General features: G+C 43.3%; 1 long non-coding RNA gene across 4 annotated transcripts in view; it reads left to right on the forward strand.

The window, feature by feature from the left end:
- The window catches only part of LOC143684290 (uncharacterized), a 54117-nt gene extending 37706 nt beyond the window's left edge, over positions 1-16411 (forward strand). For 2 of the 4 annotated variants that reach the window (XR_013175957.1, XR_013175958.1), the window contains 2 exons: positions 8876-9082; positions 9719-16410. This is a non-coding gene — a long non-coding RNA (uncharacterized LOC143684290). Of the gene's footprint in view, positions 1-2498; positions 2624-8875; positions 9083-9718 lie in introns of all 4 variants that reach the window. The other 2 variants (XR_013175956.1, XR_013175955.1) reach the window with 2 other exon arrangements.
- The last annotated feature ends 1456 nt before the right edge of the window (positions 16412-17867 follow it).

Below are 17867 nucleotides of genomic sequence, written 5' to 3' on the forward strand. Positions count from 1 at the left end.
ATGGGTTTGCTTTCCCTGCATGTAACACTTCTGCCAAAACTACCATCCATGGACTTACAGAATGCCTTATCCATCATCATGGTAATCGCATAGCATTGCTTCTGATTAAGGAACACACTTCACAGCAAATGAAGTACAGGAATGGGCACATGCTCATGGAATTCTCTGGTCTTACCACGTACCCCATCATCCAGAAGCAGCTGGATTGATAGAATAGTAGATGACCTTTTGGAAACTCAATTACAGTGCCAACTAGGTGGCAATAACCTGAAAGGCTGAGGTAATGTCCTCCAGGAGGCTGTGATTGCCATGAATCAGCGTCCATTATGTGGTGCTTTTTCTCCTATAGCCAGGATTCATCGGTCCAGGAACCAAGGGGTGGAAATGGAAGAGGCACCACTCACTAAGGAAGTGATCCACTAGGAAATTTTTTGCTTCCTGTCCCTGTGACCTTGAACTCTGCTGGTCAACAGGTTTTAGTTCCAGAAGGGGAAGTGCATCCACCAGGAGAAACCACAGTGATTCCATTGAAATGGAATCTAAGGCTGCCACTTGGTCACTTCATGTTACTCATGTCTCTGGATCAACAAGTCAAGAAGGGGATTACTTTACTGGCTGGCTTGATTGGTCCTAACCATCAGGTGGAAATAAGACTGCAACTACACAATGGAGGTAAAGAAGGGTTTTCCTGGAATATAGAAGACCCCTTAGGGCATCTTTTAGTACTACCATGCCCAGTGATTAAAATAAATGGAAAACTGCAACAGCCCAATCCAGGCAGGACTACCAATAGCTCTGAAACTTCAGGAATTAAGGTTTGGGTCACCCCAACCAGGGGAAGAACTATGGCCAGTTAAAGTGTTTGCTGAGGGTAAAGGGAACATAGAATGGGTAGTGGAAGACGGTAGTGAAAAATATGAAGTGTGACCATGTGATCAGTTACAGAAATGAGGATTGTAATGCTGTTTGTTTCATGTTATAGTTTTTAAGTTGTAAGATATCAAGTTTAAGAGTGAATATTTATCCAAGGACTTGCACCCTATAATGGGGAGGTTTAATACATTTCTGGTTGTACATGGGACAGTTGAGTATTGTTAGGTGAGGAAAAAATGTATCTTTTATTGTTTTCTATTTAGAGATTAAATATGGTTAAAGGGTTATGTGTACAGCTGCCAAGTTGACAAGGGGTAGACTGTCATGGTCAGGTTCATGTGTCAACTTGGCCAGGTTGGTGATGCCCATTTGTCTGGTTGGGCAACTGCTGGGCCTGTGTGTTGCTATGAGGGCATTTCATGGAATTAAATCATGATCACGTCAGCTGCATCCACAGCTGATTGCATCTGTAATCAACCAAGGGGAGTGTCTTCTGTAAGGAGGGACATTTAATCTAATCACTGGAGGCTTTTAAGGAGGATTCAAAAGAGACTGATTATCTTCCTGCTTCGGCTAGCAAGCCTCTCCTGTGGAGTTCATTCAGACTCTTCATTGGGGTTGTCAGCTTCACAGCCTGCCTTACAGATTTTGGACTCCTCTTTCCCATGGTTATGTGAGACACTTTTATAAATTTTATATATATGGATATTTTCTGTTGATTCTGTTTCTCTAAAGAACTCTAGTTAATATACATGGCAATGGGGTCTCTCACACCCAGATACTTCTCCTACTAATTGAATTGGATTTCTCCAAATTCTACATTTTAGATTCATTCCTTTACTTAAATTTGTGTCTTTTATTAAAACACAAATTGATTAAGTCTTGTTAGGAATTTGCACCATGTTAGGAACTGAGGAGTTTTGCAGTGGAGGAAGTCAGGAAGATGGAAAGGAAAAGACTCTGAAAAGGAAGACTAAAGGCCAGTGTTTAAATGCCACCTATTTCAGAATTTTAGCTTCCCTGAATCAGAGCACTATCTCTTCAAGTCCAGATCTGGCCATGCTATTCTCTTCTCATGCATTTCCATGGTCCTCACCACTTTCAAGGTACAGATACTTGTAGCAGGTCCTACCAACTGTTTCACAGTCTGGCTCAGCTCATGTCTAGAGCCTCAACTCTCCCTGCCTTGGTCCTTCAAATAGCAGTCACAGTCAACTACTTTTAGCCTCTTAACTGGTGATGTTTTCTCACCTCCATGCCTCTGCACATGAGTACCACTACTGGGTTACTTTCCTTACCACCTCTAAACCTGGTAACTCCTCAGTTCAGGCATCATTTCTTTGGGTGTTCTTTGCAATTTTGTCTGGAATGAGTTGTAAGGATGATCCTTTGGTCTTCCTGAGATATATGTGCTTACTTCTAGCCAAAAGGAGTTGCTCAGCATTGCAATTGCCTTTTTCTAAAAAAAAAACATATTGTTCCTATCTCTCTGTAGACTAAAAACTCCTTGCAGGTAGGAACTCTTTTTTTTTTTTTTTTTATAGCGTAAAAGGTTTTTAAGGAGGATTTTTGTGTTATGGTAAATAAATGTTTGTGATATGGTAAATGAGTGGTTTCTCCTTTAGCCCAAGGAATATAAACAGACAACTTTCAAAAAAGAAGCAGTGGGCTGAAGGAAGGAAAAACTGAGATAAATCACCATCTGGATTATTGGACCTGGAATATTCAAAAGTTGACTATGAATTTAAAGGTATACTTTAGCTGAATCCCTTAAAAACTCTAGAGCAAGAGAGGTTTGTTGTGCCATTGGTGTCCCTACACACAACCACCCTATCATGTGAATTTACTCTCACTTTTAAACCTCTTTAGTCACAGCTATCCAGGGTTGGTGGCATGGTGTGGAAGCCATCCTTTTGGTTCGTATTGTTAATCTCTTTTTCCTTTGTGGTCATCTAGAGAATAAGAAGATATCAGAGGTTCGATGCAAGCCTGCTCCCCGGCAAGGCACAGATACCATTGAATGAGTCACTCTGGTCTCTAGCCCAGGGTATTTGGCTTTGAGGTGTGGGTTTGATTTTGGGAAGTTTGCTTTTATAGACCTAGGCAATAGAAATATAATGCACAAGTTGGTGTTCTTGAGTCACTCTTTATGCCAATAGTTACCAATTGTGTGTGCAGAAGATTGGATGTGAAAGTGGTTGGTATAAATTTATATGACAGATCATTACTTCCAAGTAACCCAAGGCTCCAGCCCATGTCACAACGATATTCTTTCCTAAACATCATTTCCCTGATTTCTTGAAAGTTGATGAATGTATCCTCAGACTTTTGAGCAATTTACTCAACTTTCAGTAGAAACTAGGTAAGCTAAGTCCCAGAATATCTTCAATTAGCAAAATAGTGTCTTAAATAAACCGCCCAAACCGTCCTGCCATTTTGGCAGTAGCATGCCTTGATGTCATAAAATATTAGTGAGATTTCTCTGCATGGTAATGTGTGTGTATGTGTGTGTGTGTTCCATGTGACCTGACTGGAGACCAGGATACCTAATGATGTTTGCAGCAATGTCAGGATTGGTTGCTGTACTGTAGTGTGAATCCTGATTTCACACTAGCCTTATGGTCCTTGGATGGTTTATAACATTTCTGTTGCTGTGTTGTCATCTGTAAAATAGGATGATGACATTCTTAATTTTTTAAAAATCTGCAGTGACTTAATATTTTCTTTGACTTCTGTTTGGGACATTGTAAATGTTCAATACATGCTACTGATGATTGTTTTCAAGCCATTGTATAAACACATCTTGTTTGATTACATTTTTCTTTATTGCACTTCACACATACTGTGTTTTTTACAAATCAGAAGGTTTGTGGCAACCCTGTGTTGAACAAGTCTATCACAGCACCACTTTTCCAACAGCATGTGCTCATTTTGTGTCTCATTGTCACATTTTGGTAATTCCCATAATGTTTTCATCTTTTTCACTATTATTATACCTGTTATGGTAATCTGTGATCAGTGATCTTTGATGTTACTGTTGTAATTGTTTTGGGGAGCCATGAATTGCACTCATATAAGATGGTGAACTTAATCAATAAATGTGTTGTATTCTGACTGCTCCACTGACTTGCTGTTCCCGCTTGCTTATCCTCACCTTAGGTCCCCTATTCCCTGAGATACAACAGTATTGAAATTAGGCCAATCAATAACCCTGCAGTGGCCTCTAAGTGTTCAAGTGAAAGGAAGAGTCACATTTCTCTCACTTTAGATCACAAGTTGGAAATCATTACCCTTAGTGTGAGGAAGGCATGTCAAAAATTGAGATAGGCCAAAAGCTAGGTCTCTTGTGATAACTGGTTAGCCAAGTTGTGAATGCAAAGGAAAAGTTTGTGAAGTAAATAAAAAGTGCTTCTCCAGGGAACCCACAAATAATGAAAAAGCAAAGTAGCCTTCTTGCTGATATGGAGAAAATTTTAGTTTTCTGGATGGAAGATCAAAACAGCCACAACATTTTCTTTAAGCCAAAGCCTCATTTAGAGCAAGGCCCTAACTCTCTGCAATTCTATGAAGTCTGAGAGAGACAAGGAAGCTGCAGAAGAAAAGTTTGAATCTAGCAGAGGTTGGTTCATGAAGTTTAAGGAAAGAAGACATCTCTGTAACATAAAGGTGCAAGGTGAAACAACAAGTGCAATGCAGAGGCTGCAGCAAGCTATCAAGAAAACCTAGCTAAGACCATTGATGAATGTGGCTACATTAAACAATAAATTTTCTATTGTTTTGTCAGTGTAGACAAAATAGCTTTCTATCAGAAGATGTCATCTAGGACTTTCATAGCTAGAGACGAGAAGTCAATACCTGGTTCCAAAGCTTCAATTGACAGGCTAACTCTCTCGTTAGGGGCTAATGCAGCTGATGACTTCAATAAGTTGAAGTCAATGCTCATTTAGCATTTCAAAAATTCTAGGGCCTTTATGAATTATGCTAAATTTACTTTGCCTGTGTTCCATAAAAGGAGCAACAAAGCTTGGATGACAGCATGTAAGTTTACCATATGGTTTACTGAATATTTTTTCTTTTTTGGTCTACTGGCTATTTTAAGCCTACCATTGAGACCTACTGTTCAAAGAAGAAAGATTCTTATCAAAATATTAGTGCTCATTGACAATGCACCTGGTCACCCAAGAACTCTGATAGAGATGTACAACCAGATTAATGCTGTGTTCACATCTGCTAATACAACACCTGTTCTATAACCCATGGATCAAGGAGTCATTTTGACTTTCAAGTTTGTGAATTAAGAAATACAGTTCATAAAGCTATAGCTGCCATAGATAGTGATTACATTGATGGATTTGGGCAAAGTAAATTGAAAACCTTCTGGAAAGGATTCACCATTCTCAATGCCATCAAAAGCATTCATGATTCATAGGAGGAGGGCAAAATATCAACATTAACAAGAGTTTGGAAGGTGTTGATTTCAACCCCCATGGATGGCTTTGAGGGGTTCAAGATGTCGATGGAAGAAGTTACTGCAGATGTGATGGAAAAGGCAAGAGAACTAGAATTAGAAGGGGAATCTGAAGATGAGACTGAATTGTTGCAATCTCATGATAAACCTTGAATGGATGAGGAGTTGCTTCCTACAGATGAGCAAAGAAAGTGGCTTCTTGTGATGGAAACTGCTCCTGGTGAAGATGCTGTTAACACTGTTGGAATGACAACAAAGGATTTAGAATATTACATCAACTTAGTTGCTAAAGCAGCAGCAGGGTTTAAGAGGATGGACTCCAATTTTGAAAGAAGTCCTAATGTGGGTAAAATGCTATCAAACAGCATTGTATGGCTACAGAGGAATGTTTCTTGAAAGGAAGAGTCACTCAATAGGGGAAATGTCATTGTCTTATTTTAAGAAATTTTCACAGCCACCCCAACCTTCAGCACTCACCATCCTGGCCAGTCAGCAAGACCTTTCACCTTCAAAAAAGGTGACAACTTGCTGAAGGCTTAGATGGTAGTTAGAATTTTTAGCAATAAAGTATTTTATGGTAAAAGTATGCACATTTTTGTTTCTTTAGAAATAGTGCTATTGCACATTTGGTAGAATGCAGCGTAGTGGTAAACATAACTTTATAAGCACCAAGAAAACAAAACCTTCATGAATCCCTTTGCTGTGGAGGTGTGGAAACAAGCCCACCATATCTGCAGCACACACGCACATTTGTGGGGGTGACATGAGGGGAGGGGAGGTGTCCGGGAGTCCAGAGCTGGCGTTTAATGCAGCTTTCCCTTCCTTGCACATATTCTTAGGGACCTGGAGGTGGAGCAGCGGCGTCAGGGCTTCTTAGGAGTCCTCTGGACAAGCAGACCTGGAGGGTGCACCTGGACTGTGGAAAGAAGCTCGGTCTGCACACCTGCATGTACATTGCAGGAGAGGGCGGTGCAGATGTTGCATCGCTGCTGTGATCTTGACTTTCAAAGCATATGAACTAATCACCTATTTAAGATTTTTTGTATAAATACTGGATCCTCTAAATACAGCTGTTTAATTTAGTATGAGAAGTGTTTTAAAATACCGATCAATGCAATTAGTTCATCCCGCATGACTCTACTCCTGCCACTTTCGATGCCCATCAGTATTTAATGTTTGAGGCCCCATTGAGACAATGCTTGCTTATACTGCAGCTCCCCACCTTCCAGCCCGCCTGGGCACACGCTCTCCCCAGGGTGCATGAGGTGGCCTAGTGTTCTGAGTGAGCACCTGGGCATATCTGGTTGTGCATGTGCACGGGTGGCTGTGGATATTCCGTATTAGTGCCACTTCCTTGGTAGAGTTGCCTGACTTCTCTAACCCTGGTGTCTTGATCTGCAAGATGGAACTAATAAGTATGGCTTCAGAAAGTTGACCTCGGCTATGCTGACAGGCCACACGATTTCAAATATTTAAAGATGAAACTCACTCACACCTGCGGCCTCACTGTGGCCCTCCACCTCAGGGCCCCACTGGCCTCTGCTGGAGCCACATGGAGTTGGCCAAGCCTCACTGCCCGGCATCCTAACTCCCCCCCCACCCCCATCACTCAGACCTACTGTTTCCTGGTCCGTACTGTCTCCCTAGGGCTGCCCAAGAGTTCTTCCACACCTGAGAAGGCAGCTTTTACCCTCTCCCGTATCCAATAGCTTCGGCAGGTTTTCAGACAGCCTCTTCGTACAATTTAGAAAAAGAGGATTCCTTTAACATTGAGGTGGGGGCCAGTTGAAGGTGTCTGGAGTCCAGGGACCTGGTGACAGGTTTATCTCATGGGGTCTGTAGGGGTTAAAGCACGGCTGCTCTTTAGGGCAGGGCTGGGCATTCGGTATCAGGCCAGTCTCTTCCTTTCCCCTTCTCTACTCCAGCTCCCTCACTTGCTGCACATCTCAGCCACAGGCCTCATGAGACCTTTACGCTGACTCTGTCAGCGTGTTTGGTTTGGTGCAATTTACAGTCAGACATAAATAAAATGTTTCTGCCTTGCAAGCTGTTTACTTGAACACCTGCTGAAGCCAATCAGCATCCGAGGCTCTGACCTGATCATGTTATAGCCAGTCTGAGAAACGGTAGAAGGTTTGAGTTTATATGGATTCCTGTACTTTAATACATAAAATTCATATATGGTTAATAGTGTCATGCTTTGGTGAGATAGAATGTTTTTTTTTAGAAAGCTCTTTAAAGTCAAAGCCTGGTCAGTTTCAAGGTGGAGAGAAACAAGAGAAAAAGAAGCCCAGACTGTGCTAGGCTAGATTTCCCTCTGATACTGCTGCTTCTGTCTCTACCACTGAACACAGCAGCTGGTGAGCAGGGAGAAACTGGAGAAAGCTCCTTTTCGCCTTTAATCCAGTGTGCTGTTTTCCTGGGCCCGTTTTACTGTAATTCTCAGCGGCCGCGGGACAAAAGCTGTTGACTGATACGTGCAATTACCTCCTCTAATGTCTCTCTCACTGTCTCCCCTGACTGACAAAAGTGGACGAGGTTTAGTGACGGTCTGGGAAAGCGCTCTTTTAATAAAAGCTGTCCCCATCTCTATGATCACTCCCCTCCCTCAGGCCTTTTCATCTGTCTTCTGGAGAGTTGGGGCCTGGGGACGGAAAGTCACACAGTGGGGCTGGGCTTGGACCTTAGTGACGCTACCATTTGTCTCACAAAATGCTCCACGGCTGTGTGTGTGTGGTTTGCGCTTGGAACGAGGACACTATGTTTGGGCCCTTGGGCTTGGTTTTCCCAGAAAGAGACTATTTGATAAAGTTAACTTGAATTCCGGCTGGCTTCAGCCCTCAGTTCCCTTTCTGCGGACGGACGGGTGGAGGGAAAGGCCTTCCCTGGCAAGGGCTGCGGTCCATGCCCACGGGAAGATATGGGGGAGGCAGGGCCCGGGTTGGGGTGTCGGGGAGACTTGCACCCCTGCCGCACCGCCCCGTTCCTCAGCTGAGATGGGGGCCAGGCACCCAGGGGAAATGGGCCTGGCGGGGGCCGCGGGTGTGGAAGGCGGACTCTGGCCACCAGGCAGAGATGTCCACCCTTCCGAAGGCCAGGCAGCTCCCGGCAGATGGTCAGTGCTGTGGAGAAAGGGGTCAGCTGAGGAGGCTGGAGGCTGCGGCAGGCCCAGGATGGTCAGCGGGGAGCCCGCTCAGCCATCCACAGAGCTCAGGAGCCTTTCCCTAGCCATGAGGCGTTGTGTGGGTGCTCCACTGTCAAACCACAGTGCGTAGTGCCATGAGACCCACATATCGTTACAGCAGCGACAGCGTGGCCAGCCTATTCTCATGCAGTTTTCATAAAGAACAAAGGGCAAAGCTGCTGCTGAAGTGAGATGATCTAGGATGTCAGAACTAAGACACATCAAACTCCTTTCCTTCACATATCTGCAGAATCTTGACCCAAAAGACTCCTCTAAGAGCTAAGGTCCCCCCCCAGCCCCCCCATTAAAGGGGAACTGCATCAGGTGAACACCTCGTCTGCTTTCCACAGGGCCTCAGAGGGTGGCAGCTGGAATCCCATGGGGATGCGGAAGGGATTCAGCAGATATGCATCGTGCCCTGGCTCTGTGAGTAGAAGCGCATGGGCATCTAGAGCATGCAACGTGGGAAAGGAAAAGACACGAGCTCCTCTCAGAGAAGTTCCCAGACCAAGATGAGCAACCGAATTTCAGTATAATGTGGCAGATGTCACACGGAGGTGAGTTCCGTGAGTCCTTTGAAGAGGAGCAGGTTTCCAAGCCTGGGCAGATCAGGGGTGGCCTTCTGGAAGAAGGGAATGCCCTTGTATAAACCCTAAGGTATCCAAATGAAACAAAGTATCTGTATTTTCCACCAGCTCAGAAAGTTGAATTTTGATGAATGCTGGAAGAGAATGTGGTGTGTATCCTTACGCTGAGTTTCAAAAGGAATAATAAAGAACTGAAGTTTAGCACTAAACTGAATTTTAGCTTGTTCTCCGGGGAACATGTGACCTCCAGCTGATAGGCAGACAGAGGCAAGGTGTGTGCATTTGGGTGAGAAAGAATAGGCAGACGTGTCCTCACACTTAGGCTCTGAGGAAGAGGCATGCGGAAACCCAAATGCAAGGTGTGAATGTTTTCCTCATGGCAGGTGAGGATGAGGTTTGCTGGAAGGATGGCAGGGAACCCCTGCGATTTGTTTTAAGAACACAAGCAGAGCCTTGTCGGCTGGAGCTTGGAAAGGGTCATAAATTTTTCATCATCAGATTCAGGAAGGGGCCCAAACTGATCTGTCACAAAGTGTGGGGACATCGGAGGTTTTGTTGACCTTGGCAAATACTTGGCTGCTATTCTGTGGTTTGCTTGCTTTCCAGAGTTTCCACGAATCACTGGGAAGATGAGTTGTACACCAGCACACCTCTGTTCGATAGTCTTTTCTCTTTGAAATCCAGGTTAAACTTGTGTTAGACCAAAACCTGATTACGAGTTGTACTGATTTCAGGACGGTGATGGTTAGGTCTCTAAGTCAGCTTGGCCATGTAATAGTGCCCAGTTGTCTAGTCAAGCAAGCACTGGCCTACGGGTTACTGTGAGGACATTTCATGAACTTAAGCCATCTGTCAGTTGATTTCATCTATGGCTGATTACATTCACAGTCAACTAAAGAGAATGTCTTCAGCAAGGGAGACATGTAACCCAATCAGTGGCAGCTTTAAAAAGAGAAGTGATAGCTTCAGCAGTCAGAAGAGAGAATTTTCATTTCTACATCAGCCAGCCAGCCTGTCCTGGGGAATTCATCGGAAATCTTCGTTGGAGTTGCTAGCTCACCGTCTGTCCTGCGGCATTTGGACTGGTGCACCTCACAGTTGTGTGAAATAGTTTTCTAAAATCTCATATTTGCAGATATCTCCTGTTGGTTCTGTTTCCCTAGAGAACTGGACTAGCAGACATGAGTTTTATAATTGCTTTTCTGTCTTCGTGATAATACACTTATATTTTCTGAAGACAACATGTATCTGGAAAGTATCATCATGTATTCAAATTGCTGTTTATTTGTTTATTTTTGCCAAGTGATTATTTCTGCAATAGGAAGGCCCATGAACACGAATCTTTTCTTTTTTTAAGCGGTAAGGAATTCTGACAGATACCACTAATTTTTTTTTTTTCCTTTGGAGCAGGTGTAGTTGTAGGCACCATCTTAGCAGCAATGCGACAAGGGAAATACTTGTACTCTTGTCTCCATTTTACAGATGAGGGAAGTGAGACACCAGAAAATTCAGTAACTTACTTATGATCCTATTGTTCTGGTAGGTGGTCAAGCCTGTAGTTAAGCAAGCCTCCATTTGACTCCACACGAAGGTCAAACCTCTCATTTTACAGATGAGCCAACTGAAGTCCCAAGGTTACTTGCCTTGTTGGCTGCAGATCTTGGAGGAGAGGGCTCTGAACTTGTGACCAGTGTGCTTTCCATGACACACAGGTCACCTCTGCCTTTGGTTTCTTTCCTTTTCAATGCATCTCACCTTCAATCTCTACCCCTACTATAAACCCAGGCCTGTGGGGTCCCTGGAGCAAAAGATGAGGGCCCCAGACTCTATCCATCCCTATCTCTAGCATCTCACTGGCATGGGCCCTACAATCTCGCCAAACAGAGCTCTCTACAGTTCCCTGCATGAACAAGATACATGCTTTCCCATCTCCATCTTTATCCACAATTTCTGCCAGACCCACAGGTCCAAATGCTACTTGTCCTTCAGATCCATTGCAGATGCCTCCTCCTTCATGAAGTTTGTGGTGTCCTAGAGTTGGGAGGACTTCTCACTCTTGCTGAGGGGAAAGGGACTGGGTAGGGAAGAAAAATAGGGGAGAAAATTGGTGAAACTCAGGGCAGGAGATAAGGAACTGGAGATGGGCACAGCAACAAATGACCCCAGGACCCATCATCAACAGAGACAAGAGTTCTGGTTTACTGAAAGCTTACAGTATCTCAGAGCAATGTAATGCCATCCTCTTTTTTAGTCTTCAGGTGGCTGTAGCTGGGATTCAAGTCCAGTTCGGCTTGAAGTCGAAACTTGGACTCTCCCTCACTGTTGCATTGTCTCCCAAGACAAGTAAATTTGGGGAAGAAAAGAATGAGACACTCCTCAAAGTGCAGAAGTAAATAAATGAAACAGATCAGGGTCATGGGTCGAGACAATGCCCCTGAGGGACACTGGAATGGGAGGAGATGAGGGAATGGCCTGCGGCCTCTTCAGGACTGCCCAGTGGTTCACTGGGCACCAGGCAGGTCACTTCTTGGCCCTTTGCCCATAGCTTGGGCATCTTGCTTTGTTTTGGTCATTAGGCTCACATGCTCCCCGAAGACAGGGACAATACCTATGCCTTTCTGAAGTGGAGACACAGTCCATCTTGCTGAAATGGCCACGTGGGAGGTATAGGGGGCTGAACACCCCACCGTGCCCAAGGATTTGGCCAGGGGGCTTCATAGAGATGAGTTGTCCAGGCAGGGAGGGGGAATGGGGTGGGAAGAGCACTTGAGACAGATGGGAAGGCATATTGTGTGGAGTCCGGAAAGCATCAGCAGGGTGTTTGGGGCTGGAGAAAGCTTCCCAATGCCCAGGGAGTGATTTGAGAGAGCAGTGGTTGAAAATAGGGTTTGAGGTTGGGCGTAGACAACCCCCTGACCCCAAACCTCCAGCCAGACCTCCAACACAGCCACCCCAACTGCTGCCAGTTCCCAACTGTTTACTATGTGTCCTTGGTTCTGAGCCTTGGAAGTGCCCAGGATGCAGTTTTTCCTCTCCTGGGGAATTCTACTCATCTTTCAATGCATTTTAGACATGTGTCTGTGAAAGTCTACCCTGGCACTTTTGCATAGCATTTACTGCCTCCTGGCCAGTATCTTTTCTCCCTTACCATTCTAGCACTGGTCTTGCTGTTTTGTTAGGGAGTGGGGGAGGGGGTGAGGGAGGGGTGAATTTTTTTTTGCCTTTGCACCCTGACTTCTAGCACATAGTAGGTAGGCACTCAGCACATTTTGATGATGGGCTGACTTGGTCTGGGAACCAGGGCTGCAGGAGGAGCAGTGCGAGGTCCTGTAATTGCTCTGGAGAGTCTGGTCAGTGCTGCCCATTCCATGGGCGGCCACACTCTCACCCACCCCGACTCCCTCCAGCTTTTGGTACCTACTGATCCAGGCAGTGTAATTGCTGTGCATTTTTCTCCTTTGTCACTTTTTATATTCCTTGGGGGAGTACAGGCAACCTCTTAGGAGTTTGATTACCTTGAAAGATGAATAGAATATTTGAATTTTGCAATTTAAATGAGTCATCTCAACCCTAGTGTAATTGTTTGCCCCCTGTCACACTAAACGTGATATACATTTTTGAAAGAGTGCTTTGGCCTGAGTGGGGAGTTCCTGGGATTGTTTGGTTTCCAGTTCTCAGGGTTTATCATAGGGTGTGTGTTGTGCTTCACATCTGGGCAGATGTGGACTTTTAATCTGTCACTCACCAGAGCTACCAGAAAAAGCTGCATTTATGTGCAGGAAGAAGAAAAACTGCTTTTCCCTGTGTATGTGTGTGTGTCTGTCTGTCTGCGTGTGGGGGAGGGGGCATCAAGGAAAAGCAGAGAGTGGGTAATGATGGAGAAAAAGACACCTGATTTGGCTAAGCAGTTTCTGAACACATAGGAGAGCCTAAGCTGAGCAGATTCAGATTTTGAATTGATCACCTGAAACCTGCTTGTTTCACATTTACATTTGGGAGTTTTGATAGGTCTGAAAAGTAAGCCTGCATTGGCCTTCTCTAGAGGGATTGGCCAGGTGGCCACATTACACTTGAGCATTTTGTCATCTTGGAGCTGAGCTGTAGCACAGGAATTCTTACACTGCCCAAATAGAGCAGGGTGCATTTCCCTTCATTATTCATTTCCTTTAATGAAGTAAACATGACTGATTGTCAGTTTGTCAAACACAATTAATTCCTAATCTGCCTCTCCATGCTTGTGCATGTCTCGGGTAGGAACTGGTAGCTATTTTGTCTCAGATACTTTGATTATTCAGACTCTGAATTTGAGTCATAGCCTACTGGACAAGGCTCATGCTGAGAGAAAAAGGAATCAAACCTTCCAAATTAGGAGTCAGCAGATGTTGCATTCATTCAGTGGATATTGAAGGTATGCTCATGTATCAGGCATATGCCAGGGGCTAATATAAGAGAAAAAAGCCCGTGAGGTCCTTGTCCTCAAGTAGTTCACAGTCTAGTGCGGTTGATGGGCATGCAAATGCTTCCAACTAAATAAAGTTGTGCAAAAAATGCTTTGGGAAATTAGGACAGCAGAATCTGCTCCAGAAGAATGGGCAAGGTTTCAGAGAGGAGGAAGTGGCGTGGTTTTGTTGAAACCTGAAGGATGAGTAGTGGACAATTGGTGGGAGGGTATTCTAGGTAAAAGCTAGAGTGTCTAGAGCCTATAGTATGGTGATGGAGATGAGGTGGTCAGAAAATGAAGGGCCTTGTATGCTAAAAATGTATGTTTTATGCTGTAAATGTAGTAGCATGTGTTTTGCTGCCAGGAACAGAAATCCTCAACTGCCTTAAACACTAAGAAAAATTTTTATTGGAATATATGATATGAACAGCCAGGTCTGTTCCAGGATGGTTGAATTCATTGGCTCAACTCTGTCATCAAGGACCTAAGTTCTTTCCGTTGCTATGCTCTGCCATCTTTGGTATGATGGTTTATTGACGGGCTTACTCTTGTCTTGATCAAAAGATGACTGCAGAAGGAGATAGGTTTTGCTTATTTGTCTTGATGTGAGGAAACCTTTTCTCCATCAGACTCATCCTCATGTGTCAGTGGCCAAAACTGTAGCACATGCCCCACCTAAACCATTCACTGGCAAGGGGAATGCAATCACCATGACTGCTTCACACCAACTTTGACTCATCCCCTCGATGGGGAGGAACCCACTTCTTCTGAAGTACATGGCCAGGTAGAGGATATGGGAATAAAACTGAGCTTCTGAAAAAGTAGCTCAAGGGGGAGAAATGCTTGCTGGGCTGGCAGCCAACAGCATTTGCTGCAGTAGGCGATGAGAAACTCTTGAAGAAGATTGAACAAGATTTGACATGATCACTTTTTCACTTTAAAAGAATTGCTCTGTCAGCAGTATAGTTTTGCAGATGAGTTTTGTAGATTAAAAAAAACTGAGAAATCAAGCAATTGATTGGCATATATATGGAACTTGGGCTAAAGTTGTGCCATGCTTCTTCGTCTTAATGGAGTTTGTGGGTGGGTGGTGGGGTTTGGTGTGGTTAATGGGTGAGGAGTGCAGAGTATGGACTTTCAATCTGGATTTGTCAAGAAATCTTTATGGCACTGGAGACATCATGCAACCTCAGTGCAAATGATAATGCCGATCCACCCAGAGAGACCACAGCCATCATAGAACCCTAGCATTTTGGAGCTGGAATTGACCTTGAAGTCATCTCCTTCAAGATCGTTATTTAAAAAATGAGGAAACTGGGACTCAGGTAGGTGAAGTGGCTTATTAAGTTCCTACGCTTGGTATGTGGCTGAGCTGGAACCATGCCCAAAGATTTTTTTGATTCAGTGATCTTTGTAATGGATTCTCAGGGTCCTTTTTCATGGGGGACTTACTCTGAGTTCAGGGGTGCTGCATGAGCTCAGCAGGCCCTCCTTCTATGCTTCCCTTTTCTTTCTTATATCAACTCTATTTTTGGAATATTTTTTACAAAATAGACGTTGATTCTTATAAAAATGAAAACAATACTGGTAGAGATAATGTTTTAAGCTCTTTTCATTCATTTGGGTCTTAATGTGAATGTGTCTCTCAAGTTTTTGTTTCATTTTGTTTTTGAAGCAAGTTTGATGGGGTGTGGGGATGAGAGTTTTGGGGCACTGGGAATCAGAGAGTGGAAAAGAGGCCCTAAGGTGAGAAACTGGAGAAGGAGAGCTCATTAATTTGTTGGAGACTGTTCCTCTGACTCCAAGCCAAGTAAGACACCAAATAAGAGCCAGGGAGACTGAGACACTACTAAGTGGTGATGGTTGTGTTAGTGTGAGGTGCCGTCTCTGGCCCATGTTCCTGATGACCCAAACATGGCTCCTGGCTACCCATCACGTCCTATCATCCACTCTGTCCTTCAAAGAACTTCCCCTTCCCCCAGAACATGTATATGTCTTGGCTGAAACTTTTGTCCAGACGCCTCTGAAAATGCATCCTTGTAGACAGGACAGGACTTCCTATAGCAGGCGTATAAAAATGACGCTTAGTCAAAGCAAGGGAAGGTTGGAAAGTCAAGCTCTTACTGACAGAGTGCCATGTGTAAAGCACACAGCTTCATTAAAGATGGGCCTTTACTTCTACTTCAACGTTAATTTTGAAAATATTTCTAAAGTATGTTAGTTTATTTTTGGTGACATGTCAAATATTATAATAATGTTGGTTTTAGACATAAAAATGGATAAAGATTGGGCTGAATCTGTATAGACCAGGGTATTATTGGATATTGTGTAAAAAAAAAGAACCTATTTTTTGTAAAATGAATGATGAAAGGAATAAAACATATGTATGTATGTATATGTATATGTGCTTATCTGTATAAGATTATTTTAACCTGGAGAAAGACATGGAAAGATAGATATGATATTACACTGCTTGTCAGTGCTGACGAGGAAGTAGGAGGAGGAGGAGGGTGGCAGGAAGCCATACAAATGTAAAAGAAAAAAAAAGGCACTAAAAAGACAAGTATAATGATGATATTTGTATAAATTTATTCATGTGTGTGGATATACATGCAAAAACCAGAATAAAGTATTTTGAAAATGCATTTTTAATATTTTAATAATACATTAGATGAAAAACTATGTAACAAGAGGATGAAGGTTGGAGATAATGTAAATGAAAATTGAACAGCATTTCCAGACACACTTTAGTCTTTTAGAAAATTACAAAATTCCAAGTTTCAAGGCCCATTGATGATCACCCAACCTAACCAAACCTTTGAAACATTATAATTTTAGATGCAGGAGGATTATACTCATTTTTGTCTTCTCGTTTCCACAGATTACATTTTTTTCTTTGTCCAAGAGAAAGTTTTATTTGCACACACATCCAGCACTGTCTTGCTTATCACTGTCAGACACTGACAAGGTGATATTTGGGGAATGGTGTTCTCGGACGAGGTCACGCACAGTCATCGGAAGCCTCTGCACGTGACAGAGGAAGCTGCCACGGAGCCCTAACATAACTGGATTGTATCAGTGCCCCAGGTCTCGGGTTTGGAGAGGGATGCTGCTGTGGTTTGTAGGAGCTTTTATCTACGTTATCTGTGGAGGGGTCAGTGGTGAAGGATATTCATTGTCCTCTTCCAATTTTTCTGTAGGTTTGATATTTTCATAATTGAAGGGGGGATATGCAGGGACAGAAAGAAGAAAGTTCTCTTCCCAAGGAGTTGTTCACAGAGGTTACCAGAAGTGTATACCTTTTGTACCTTTTGAATTTTGAGCCACATAAATATTATTTATCCCCAAGATAAATTTAAAATTTAAAAATGCAGTCCTCTCTACCATCGCAGACATTGCTTTTGAGATGCAGAGGAGCAGACAGAAAGGAAGAAACAGGAGGGGACAGACGGGAGCAGTGTGTTCCCATTCGAAAACTGTGGTTTGCTAGGAATGATGACTGTCCTATCCAGGACACACCTAAGAGAATGACTATTCAATCTTGGGGCTACTTTTCTCTGAAAACCTCATCTGTTTACTTCAAAAATAGATGCTTGCTATCATGACCTGGACCCCAAGGTATTCTGATCTTCGAAAGGCCATAGCATTGCTATCATGATTGAGCAGAGAGGTGAGCTTGGAAATGTTCAAAGAGACAAGAGCAAATATAAAATAGAACAGGGGTAGAGTCTTAATATAAACAGACTAACCTTTCCTGAACCTTGGCTCTCCAAGTGTAAATTTCCTTTTGTTAAGTAACAAGGGTTGAAAGACACTTCTAGTAAAAGAAACTCACTGTAAATTTATAACTTACAATCAAATAAAAACAAAGCATTGTGGATTTATTTTTCTCCATCACTTTGGACCCTCTACTAACCCTCAGATTCAACCACCAGTACAATTGCATTTACTGTGTTTATTTCCCTCTGATATATGAACTTTAAAATTAAATTGCTTTTGAGTTGGTTAAGGGGGAAAAATCCAGGGTGCCTATTTGACATTTCAAGTCATTAATTGTCGCGTGGGCTCCATCAATTGTTTTAGCAGAAGGCTTTTGTTTGCTTCCCACATATTTGAGATTAAAAAATATTTAATAGAACAAAATAGCAGAGGACTAATTTTTACTTCTTGTTGGCTCAAGTAGGAAACCCAAGCCAGACTTTGATTCCTTTGTGCTTGATTGATAACTTTGAGTGTGTCTAGCAGGTATTCTGAGTGTGATCAAGCAGGTAACAGCTGGAGAGTATGTACCAGAAGAGACCACGCAGCAAGGGG

The sequence above is a fragment of the Tamandua tetradactyla genome, chromosome 5, assembly GCF_023851605.1.
Source record: "Tamandua tetradactyla isolate mTamTet1 chromosome 5, mTamTet1.pri, whole genome shotgun sequence".
Classification (NCBI taxonomy): Eukaryota; Metazoa; Chordata; class Mammalia; order Pilosa; family Myrmecophagidae; genus Tamandua; species Tamandua tetradactyla.